This window comes from Sus scrofa, chromosome 4, assembly GCF_054392235.1.
Source record: "Sus scrofa isolate SSC_HxYL_T2T_F1_AM1 chromosome 4, Sscrofa_HxYL_maternal_Yorkshire_Landrace_v2.0, whole genome shotgun sequence".
NCBI lineage: Eukaryota > Metazoa > Chordata > Mammalia > Artiodactyla > Suidae > Sus > Sus scrofa.
Window position 1 is genome coordinate 101,633,996 of NC_139386.1, and position 11,515 is coordinate 101,645,510.

Sequence of the window (11,515 nt, forward strand, 5' to 3'; positions counted from 1 at the left end):
CAGTAGCTTCAACTCCAGAGGGTAGCCTTTTTCATGACCTAGTCCTTCTTAGTACATGCCTTATCCAAGGTTCACTAAGGACTAATTGTAAACAACCTCCCAATGTCTAGCACACTTTAAAAAACCAAGACCCTAAATCAATTCCCCAACAGCCAGAATTCCCTGTCTCTGCCCTGTACCCTGTACCTATGCCCTCTGATTCCCCCACTCTGTATGCTCTATCCAACGTGTGTAAGATCCCTGAGGAGTACTCAGGGCTCCTGCTTGGTCCTTATCTACAAGTCCCAGTCAGATTATTCCAGATGGTGAAGATGTTTAGCCATCAGGCAGTCTTATTAGACACAGCTGTGACAAATCTGCCACGCAATACTCCCAGACTGCACAGCCAGCAAAGGGAACTCCATGGGCAAAAATGTCAAAGCAGTAGTGTGCTCAGTGACCAAAGAGCAGATGGCTTTGGCTGAAACACGTAGGCAAAGAGTATCAGGAATTGTGGCTGGAAGAGCAAAGTTGGGAAAGGTTTTAAGTGGAGTGCGAGGAACAGAGTAAAGTCAAGTCAGTGAAGAACACCGATAAAGATGAGTCAAAGTAGGGGCAGAAGCAGGGGGAAATGGTGTTCCAGAAGCCAAAAAGAGGATTCTAATAAGTAATGAGCATGAATATAAAATGTATTTTATAAAGTTATAATAAATAAGCCATAGAGAACTTACAAGAGTAAACAGATCAAAATATCCAAATAAATAGCCCAGAGATGGAGCCTAAAATAAATAAATATATATATATGGATCCTAAAAAATATACATACATATATATATTTTTTTTTAAGGACACAGGGAATGTCTGCAGCTACATAGTCAATATAGGCAAAGCACTTAGAAAAGTGCCTGGTCCACAGTCATCATCCAGCAAATGTTAGTGGCTACGCTTATTATTTGTGTTGTTGTTGTTGCTGTAGCTGTTCTTGTCATTATTACAAATCACCACAAAATAGGGGTTCCCATCGTGGCGCAATGGAAACAAATCTGACTAGAAACCATGAGGTTGCGGGTTCAATCCCTGGCCTTGCACAGTGGGTCAAGGATCCAGCATTGTCATGAACTGTGGTGTAGGTCACAGACGCAACTTGGATCTAGCGCTGCTGTGGCTATGGCATAGGCCAGTGGCTACAGCTCCAATTAGACCCCTAGCCTGGGAGCCTCCATACGCCATAGGTGCAGCCTTAAAAAGAAAAAAAAAGAAAAAAAAAAAAATCACCACAAAATACACACCCTACCGACCAGCAGTTCCACTCCTAGACTTGTGTCTTAAAATAAGTTATACCTTTATGACTAGAATAACATCTAATATTTATATAAACTTAATATATATTATACAATGAAATATTACTCAGCCATAAAAAAATAAGGAAATAATGTCATTTGCAGCAACATGGATGGAACTAGAGAATATCATACTAAGTGAAGTAAGTCAGAAAAAGAAAGACAAATACCATATGATATCACATACATGTGTTATCTAAAATTCTAAAATATAACAAAATTGAACTTATCTATGAAACAGAAACAGATTCACAGACATAGAGAATAGATTTGTGATTGCCAAGGGGGATAGGACTGGGGGGAGGGGATGGATAGAGACTGGAATTAGCAGATGCAAACTATCATATATACAATGAATAAACCACAAGGTTATAGTTCACAGCACATGGAACTCTATTCAATATCTTGTAATGAAACATAATAGCAAAGAATATTTTTAAATGCATATATATATACATACAACTGAATCACTTTGCTGTACAGCAGAAATTAACACATGGTAATTAAAATACATATCAAAAATTTTTTTAAACTTACTATGTTAAATACTACTATATATAATGCTCTCCCCCATGAGAAAGATAATTCCATATTCTCATTTTACTGATGAGGAGAGTAGAAGCAAAGTGATAAAGCAGCTTGCTATACAGCTAGCATCTGAATTCAAGTGGTGTGAAAAAGCTTTTCTTCTTATCACAAGGCACCATCTATTGCTGTGCAATCTGTCCACTGTCCAGAGGTGCCCACAGGGTCCAAGTCCAAGAATTCTAATCCATATCCACCTAATAACCCATGCATCTCTAGCACAAAGCTACTTTTTCTATGCCCAAGGCACCATTTGCCAAGCTGTGTTCAGAGGACTGGGTTCAGGCAAACAGGAAGCCTTTCTAACTCACACAAAAGCAACAGCATCTAGCTGTGGTCCTACCTACCTGCCACAGCTCAACACTGACTATTTGTGTGGGAAGACATTCACAAGGCTGCTTGATGTAGCACTGCTTTTAATGATGAGTGTGGAAATGGAAAAATAAACTGAACAATATTCTTATATTGCAATGTTATGGGAAACTTCAAAAGAATGAACTACTAATTGCCTATATAGTGATTATATATAAACAATTAGTAGCGCATTTAAATGAATGAATCAAGTTGTAAATTAGGTGCAATAAATCATGTAAATTTCAAAACACACCAAAAAAAAGGAAGTTCCCCTTGTGGTGCAGCAGGTTATAAACCTGACTAATATCCATGAGCATGCAGGTTTGATCCCTGGCCTCACTCAGTGGGGTGATGCTATGAGCTGTGGTGTAGGCCCCAGACACAGCTCGGATCTGGCCATTGCTGTGGCTGTGGTGTAGGTCAGCAGCTGCAGCTCCAGCTGGACTCCTGGCCTGGGGTCATCCATATGCCGCGGGTGCGGCCCTAAAAAGACAGACAGACAGATACACACAGACGCAGACACAGACACACACACACACAGTTACATCTTATAATACACACATGCACATATATTCACCAAATTCATGTCAGTGGTTGCTTTTGAGGAGGGAAGATCACAGAACGTGGCCAGAACGTGGGGGAAGAACAGAGGAGAAAATGTACCTGTCATTATTCCTTTTAATAAGACTTGAAACAAACAGGACAAAATTTTTATTACTATTAATTCTGGGTGACAGGTATGCAATTACTCAAAATAAAAATAAGAATGGACTCAGCATGAACTGGGAATAGAAGAGACAGAAGGCTCTGTGTGTGATCAATGAGTGGAACTTCAGAATATCCCCCAACAGGCAGTATAATACTCAGTCCTCGGAAATCAAGCTGGCACTGAATGTGTGAAATGGCCTGGCTTTAGAGGTGGAGTAGTCATGGGCAATGACAAGGTCCAGGGTGTGGCCATTTGAATGGGTGGCTGAAGTGGAGTGGAGTGGAGGTAGAAATCAATGGAGGATAAGAAAGGAAGGATCCAGATGTGTCACCAACATGCTTATGGCTGAATATGGTTGTAGGTCAAGGACATTAGTCGAGGAAAAAATGAGGTTGGAAAGAGGATGGAGTGTCTGTGCATTGATGGAAGAGGGGTTACTGAAAGAAGTCAGGGTGGTGAGCAAAGACAAGCTCCGCCCACCTGCAGCCACAGCACAATGAAGCTGAGTGTTCTGCACTGGAACTGCTGAAAAGCAGTGTCACTCAGAACAGGTCTGGTTTCAGTTGAGGCTAGGAGGTAGTTTCTCAAAATTCTGTCAGTAACTTTCTAATTCAATGATCTGAAACTATAGGTTCCATCAGAGAGGGGTGGTCGATGTTACCAAGAAAAACAAACAAGAACTGAGAACAGTTGATATTGGAAATCTGCTGCCAACTGCATCAAGGAGCAGGGAAAGCTGAAGGAGAATATCCCCCAACAGGCAGTAAAATACTCGGTCCTGGGAAATCAAGCTGGCACTGAATGTGTGAAATGGCCTGAGGGAGCACACAGAGACATTTCAGAATATTGGCAATGAAGAGCAACTCCAGTTCAGGGAGTGCTTTTGGCTCTTTTGGCTCTAGAAAGAGCTCTGGGAAAAGAATCAAGGGATGAATGGAGAGAGGGGCTCACACAGAAGAGACTGGAGGTTGAGAACCATATGGACCAATATGGGCAAGGTAAAACCATATCCCAAGACTCAAATCTTTAAAAGATGGAATAGAAAAGTGAATAGGTCAGCATGGTGAAGAGGAGGACAGCAAGAATCCAGGAATAATTGGAACTTTCAAATGTCCTCTGATGCCTTGTTTGGGCTAACAGAGACTCAGCTCCCTTGCTCACACCAACATGTGCCAAACCACATTTTATCCTCCACAGCTCAGAAGGGCCTCTCTACTAGGCTGGCAGTCACCTCAGTGAAAACTAACAGAGGCACATGTCCCATCAGCCGGAGGACGCCCTTCTCTCTCTCAAAGAGAGAAGGTTCACTGGTACTGGAATGTCCACTCAAAGATGCTCCTTTATTTCTGGGCAGAGGACAATGTGCTACAAAAAGAACTGCTTACCCTGATCAAGGCTTATTCCAAGAGAAAATACACTGATGCCTTTTGTCAAGGGAAAAAAAAAAGCGCACCACCCTCCCAATCACTCTGGGGCAAGGGAGGAGCACAGACCCACATGCTGCATCCTACTCTTATTTTCTCCATCTCCCTCCATGCCTGTTCAGGTAATCTTTTCTCTATTCTGCAGAGAAGTATAGTAGAAAAAAAAAAGTTCTGGGCAATAACATCTTCCCTCAAATTTGAATGTCTCACACCTGTACCTTGCCTTTGGCATTTAGAAGAGAGGAAAGCTGATGTCATGGTCCTCAGGTCCCTCAGGACTGAAGGACCCTCGGAGCACACCGGTGTGAAGGGGCGGGGAAAGACCTCATCAATACCGCACAGAGCTGGCCACAGCTATTTCTGCAGCTCTAAAGTGCTTCACTTCCAAGTATCTCAAAAGTCAGCACATTAAAAATCATTCTACAATGTAAAATAACCAGTTATCAAGGCCATCTTGGCTCTATTTGTAGAAGGAGAGAGAGAGAATTAAGTGCCTGATATGGGGGCGGGGATGGGACTTAGTGCTGAAAAGTAACTTTTTATGGTGAACCAGTTTGGGAAGAGCATCAAACCCTCCTGGTCCACCTCAATACCCACACCACTCTTGAAACGAGGCATTCAGTTGAGCTCATGGAGCTGGAGAGAGTCATCTGAGGAAGGAGAGGATGGGGAAGTGGAGCAGGACTGTGATGAGGCATAACACCCACAGTCTTCAGACTTGGCTGCCTTCTCCTCCTACAAAGCAAAACCAGGGCAGGAACAGAGTTCTCCCAGTCTCTGGGCAGCCCTGCACGTACGCAGCTAGCTGGTAACATTGCCTTCACTGGGTCAGGGAATTGCGTGCACATTCCACCTGAAATAATCCCACCTGGACCTGGTACCTCCCTCTGTAGCCACTGCCACCTCCTGCAGGAACTCGCTCCTCTCTCAACAAATTGCAACACCCCTTCCTACCACACCCTCAGCTGCATCTTGATGAAACCAGGCCGCCTGTTTCAGAGCAGCAACCCAAAGAAGCAAGAGAACACAGGTTGTCTCCATGGCCCACTGAATACCCAGAGCTAATAATAATAGTTAAGCCTTGTTGAGCATTAATATGTGCTGGCACTGCTCTAAGAACTCAATCACCACAACTCTGTGAGGGCAATATTATTCTCACTTACATTTCAGAGACAAGAAAACTGAGCCATAGAAAGGATCTGAGAACAGGATTTAAGACCAGGCAATCTGATTCCAGAGCCCATGCTCTTGACCACTATGTGATTCGGCCACTTGGAAGAAACCAGAACAGTTAATGTGCTAGTTATGTGTAGAAATATGTAATTTATACTTTGTGGCCCCCGATTCTGAGTTTTCTCTCCTTTCCTCTCAGTGTTTGCATTTCATGCTTTCAGCCTTCACGTCTAAAATGCAACAGTGTGTGTAGTGCTACCTTGTCACAATGGAGATCTCACTGTGAGTTTCATCCCCTTGTAAAGTTCAGGAGCAGACAGGTCCTGCGCAGATGTCTTCATCACAACTGACTGCAAGCTTCCATAAAGATGCTGTCAGCACTAAAAGAGTCAAGCATGCAGAGGGCAGAGTGCATTTGGAGAAACAGATATTTCAATTGGTTTATTCATTCAGTCAACAAAGATTTTCAGAGCACTGAGTATCTGATACTGTGGTGGATTCTGAGGGCACAACAGGGAACCAGAATCAGAGTCCTTTCCTTCTGGCAGCATTCATTTCAGGATATGCTAGAGGAGAGTGAGAATAAACAAGCAGACAATAAGTAAGAAACAGGATACCACATCTAACTCAGGGAACCTTTCTTATATGGGCATTCAAAATTGTAGTAAATCAAGATCCTCCAAGACACACACACACACACACACACACACACACACACACACAAATGGAGTTCCCGTCGTGGCGCAATGGTTAATGAATCCGACTAGGAACCATGAGGTTGCCGGTTCTATCCCCGCCCTTGCTCAGTGGGTTAACGATCCGGTGTTGCCATGAGCTGTGGTGTAGGTTGCAGATGCAGCTTGGATTCCGCGTTGCTGTGGCTCTGGCATAGGCTGGTGGCTATGGCTCCGATTCGACCCCTAGCCTGGGAACCTCCATATGCCGCAGGAGCGGCCCGAAGAAATAGCAAAAAGACAAAAAAAAAAAAAAAAAAAAAAAATCCTCCAAGACAGGCAGGTGGACATACAGGTCCTAACGGCATGCCCTCCTTTATACCAACTTCCTAGGAACTTCCCCACTTAAGTAGAGCTGAGGATACTGTAATGCAACCTTCTTGACCGGGTGCTCCTGGCCCTGCTCGGGCTCCTCCCTAACTATCTAGCTCTTCCCACCACCACTTCCAAACACACCCTCTCCATTCCATTTAGACTAAGCTCTCATTATCCCACAACGCCTCCTGTCACCTACCTAGTTCTCTCCCTACACCTATTATTTATACCCATCCTTCAAGACCAGACTTCCTCATTTTTATCCACTGCAGGCTTACCAATCTCTTCTCTCCTCTACACTAGTTGTTCTCAGACATTAATTACAAGAAAATACAGCCTTCTTTGCTTCACTGCTGTTTCACAAGCACCATGACATGGAGAACCACAATCCCCTCGCAGCAAGTGTGGGTTGGAAGGGAAGGGATTCAGCGCATGTTCAGAGTTCTCAGGGCCAGAGGCAGCTCGAGGGGACCAAGACCAGTCTCCAGGTCCACAAGTCATGTCCAAGAAGCACAATTTCCAAATAGGAAGACACAGAGTCTCCAATCAAATGGAGAGATCTCTACAACTGTGAAAACAGGTGGTAAGGAGACAGTTCTTAGGGGGAACTAAGCATCCAGGTGGGGTATGTGATCAAAGCCCAGGAGCAGAGGACAAAGCATAAGCCTGATCTCACAGACTGGTCCAACACAGGGTAGAGGGAGCACAGACTTCTGACCAAGTGATAACCAAGGGCACCATTTAAACTGGCAACAAAAGGAATCTGGGGAAGAGTTCAGGAACCTAGACACCAAGACTGGGTAACTAAGTTTGAGAACTTGACTCAATTCTAAGTTTAGGCTGTAGGTAGAAATCATCAAAGGATATCTTTGGAATACTTTGAAATACTGAAAGTAGATGAAAGAGAGGAAATGAAAGCCTAAAATATTTATGGACAGATTATTGGCTCCTTACGTGCAGGGACCATGCCTCAATTCTATCCCCTACAGCATTAAACAAATACATTTTTGTTGAAAAAAGAAAGATCACAGAGGAGTCAGAGGAGTTCCCGTCGTGGCTCAGTGGTTAACGAATCCGTAGGAACCATGAGGTTGCAGGTTCCATCTCTGGCCTTGCTCAGTGGGTTAAGGATCCGGTGTTGCCGTGAGCTGTGGTATAGGTTGCAGATGATACTCAGATCCGGCGTTGCTGTGGCTCTGGCATAGGCCAGTGGCTACAGCTCCGATTGGACCCCTAGCCTGAGAACCTCCATATGCCATGGGAGTGGCCCTAGAAATGGTGAAAAGAAAAAGAAAACGAAATATCACAAAGAGTTTGGTATTACCTAAAGAGGAGAAATATGCCAAGTCAACCTGAGTCATCACTTAAGCAAGCTATGTATTGCTGCAGGTTTACAAGAAGCCACTATCACCCTAGCAAACAGACTGGTAATGTAATCTGGTGAAGGAAGATGGGGCTAAAATTAAGAACGGAAACTACACCAGTTTTGCCAGCAACCTCATGTTAAGACCTTAAACAAGTCACTTCACTTCTCTGAGCCTCAATTACCTCATCTATACAAAGATAAATGTAACTGTTCCAAATTTTTCATAGTATCTAAAACACTCTTCACCCAAATCTCTGCTTGGCTAACTTTGTTTCTTCTGAATCTTTGCTTAAATCCTACCTCCCTAATAAGCCCTATCCTAGCCCCGCATTTCAATACCGCAATCAGCACGTACAAACAACCCCACCCTTACGCACACTAGTTTATAATTTTTTTTTTTTTTTTTTTTTTTTTTTTTTTTTTTTTTTTGCTTTTTAGGGCCGCAACCGTGTCATATGGAGGTTCCCAGGCTAGGGATCAATTTAGAGCTACAGCTGCCAGCCTACACCACAGTCACAGCAACATCAGATCCAAGCTGCGTCTTTGACCTACAATACAGCTCACAGCAACACCAGATCCTTAACCCACTGAGTGATACCAGGGATCGAACCCACAATTTCATGGTTCCCAGTCGGATTTGTTTCTGCTGAGCCATGACAGGAACTCCTGGTTTATACTTTTTTTAAAAATAACACTTGTAACACACTATATAATGTATTGTTTTTATTACTGCCTGCCAGAATGCAAGTTCTATGATAGTAAGGATCTTCGTCAGTTCTAGTTCATTGATATATATCAAGTTTCTGATAGTGTGTGCAACAGAGTAGGCATCCAATAAATATTTGAAGAATGAATATATGAATGAATCAAATAAAGGCTAAAAAAATTGGGGAAAGAGGAAAACTACAAGATCAAATCACTTATATTCTCCCTGCAGCCAGGATCTCTTGCCCTTATGCTCGAGCATCCCTAAAACGCCATAATACCTACACTAAAGTGTGGATAGATATTCAGCAAGCCCTTAAAAAATCAGGGGACCCAAAAAAGGCAAACACAACCACAGTGCTCTGGGGCCACCTGCTGGCAACTCTGCTTAATGGTTACCTCAGCAATTAAACTGACTAGAATTTCCAGTGGTGAATGGAGTGTCAGGTAACTTCTCCCCTCAGCCAGTGCACTCAGACTGCACATAAAAAAGGATGAAGAACTTCTGAAGCCAGTCGAATGGCCATCATCAAAAAGTCTACAAGCAATAAATGCTGGAGAGGGTATGGAGAAAGGGAGATCCTACACTGCTGGAAGGAATGCAAATTGGTACTATCACTATGAAGAACAGTATGAAGCATCCTTCAAAAACTAAATATAGAACTACCATATGATCCAATAATTCCACTCCTGAGCATCTATCCAGAGAAAACCATAATTTGAAAAGATACATGCACCCCAATGTTCACTGCAGCACTTAGTTACAATAGCCGACACATGAAAGCAACCTAAATGTCCATCCACAGAGAAATGGGTAAAGATGTGGTACATACATACAATGGAATATTACTCAGCCACAAAAAAGAATAATGCCATTTTCAGAAACATAGATGGACCTAAAGATTGTCATACAGTCAGACAAAGATAAATATGATATTACTTATATGTGGAATCTAATAAAAATGACACAAATGAACTTATTTATAAAATAGAAAAAATTCACAGATTTCAAAATCAAACTTATGGTTACCAAAGGGTAAACTGTTAGGGTGGAGGGATAAATTGGGAGGATGGCATTAACACATACACACTACTATATATAAAATAGATACTAACAAGGACCTACTATATAGCACAGGGAGGTCTATTCAATGTTCTGTAATAATCTGTATGGGAAAAAAAGAAAGGATATATGTATACGTATAACTGAATCACTTTGTTATACACTTGAAACTAGTACAACATTATAAATCAACTATACTCTATTTTTAAAAAAAGGTGACAGAGGATAATATGAGAAAAAGAATATATATGTTTGTGTGACTGGTTCACTTTGCTGTACATCGGAAAGTTGACGGAACACTAAACCAGCTCTAATGGAAAAAATAAAAATATTTAAAAAAAAAAAAAGTGAAGAAAGCCAGGCTGCAAATCAGAGCTTTTAAAATTTCCTGGAAGAGTTAAAACTGTCTCTGAAGAACCTCATGTCCCAGTGTTTCCCAGAGCTTATTTCCACTAATGATAATAAGACTAAGTCCCAAGTACTGAGCTCTTACGTGTCAGGCATTTTTAGAAGCATTTTCACATATTATTTTATTTACTCTGTACATCAATCCGTTGACACACATATCATTACCACTATTTTAGAGATGAAGGAAGTTTTTCTTAAGATAAATATTTTCAGGAGTTCCTGTCCTGGCTCAGCTGTAACGAACCCAACTAGTATCCATGAGGACGCAGGATTGATTCCTGGCCTCTCTCAGTGGGTTAAGAATCCTGCGTGGCCTGAGCTGAGGTGTAGGTTACAGACGCTGCTGGCATCTGGTGTTGCTGTGTTGTAGGCCACCGGCTACAGTTCCGATTTCACCCCTAGCCTGGAAACTTCCATATGCCACAGGTGCGGCCCTAAAAAGATTAAATAAATAAATAAATAAATAAATAAAATGTTTTCATTTAAGTAAAGCAGTGACACCATGTAAATGAAATAAAAATTACGAAGGCATGCACATGGCGCTTGAGGAGTCCTAGCACATCTGCACTGGCAGGTGTGCAACACGAACCACTCCTCCCCTCAAGCCAGGCATGACATTGCTGGGCTCTGGATCCCAAAGGCCGCACCCGTCTCACCCACCTCTGAAGAAGGACGCTCGCCAGAAGGTCATGTAAGCTCCGTGCCATGGTCGCTTCGCAGGCCTGTCAAGCTCCCAACCGCCTTTCAGGCCTGAATCCGCAGGGCCCCGCCCTTCCCCGGAAGTACAACTCCTCCTCCCGGAAGTGGCTTTCTCTACTTCCCTCCAGACCAGGCCCGACGAGGAGTAAGCTGCTCCTGCGAGCGGGGATACCCGAGGCAGCGCTTCACGCCATTTCCAAACCAATCCCCGGAATGGGCGAGGGGCTACCCAGGAGGCCGGCGGACGGGCTCCCTGCCCACCCCGCGCGCTCCCATCTCCTCCGCTTCTTGAAGGACGTCGTGTTTAGTCTGGTCCCTATCGCTCCGACGGGCCGCACCAGCCCTTCTCTGATGGAGAGGAGCCTTGGCACCGCAGGGCTCGGCTCTGGGCTTCCCGTGGAGGGCGGGTGTGGGAGCCCCCGGCAGCCTCTGCAGGGGAAGGGGCGCAGCACCGTGAGCCGCTGGTGCTCGGGGTGGAATAAAAATCCGAGGCTTCGGGGTCGGCAGGCAACTGCGCCCCCAGGTGGTCAGGCGGATCTTCAGACTCTTTTGTCCTCAACTGAGCCCTCGTTGGTGTTTCCCAAAAAGATAGAAGATAGTTTTAGGTGCGAGGTATGCTTTTTTTCCAAATGCTTGAGTTATTTAATCTTAGGTGTTTTAG

General features: G+C 43.6%; 1 protein-coding gene across 1 annotated transcript in view; it reads right to left on the reverse strand.

Moving 5' to 3' along the window:
* CRCT1 (cysteine rich C-terminal 1) overlaps window positions 1-10,913 on the reverse strand; it is a 239,033-nt gene extending 228,120 nt beyond the window's left edge. Inside the window, exon 1 of the mRNA XM_085023111.1 lies at window positions 10,816-10,913. The gene's annotated coding sequence lies outside the window, so the exon portion shown is untranslated. The remainder of the gene's footprint in view (window positions 1-10,815) is intronic.
* Between the last annotated feature and the right edge of the window lie 602 nt (window positions 10,914-11,515).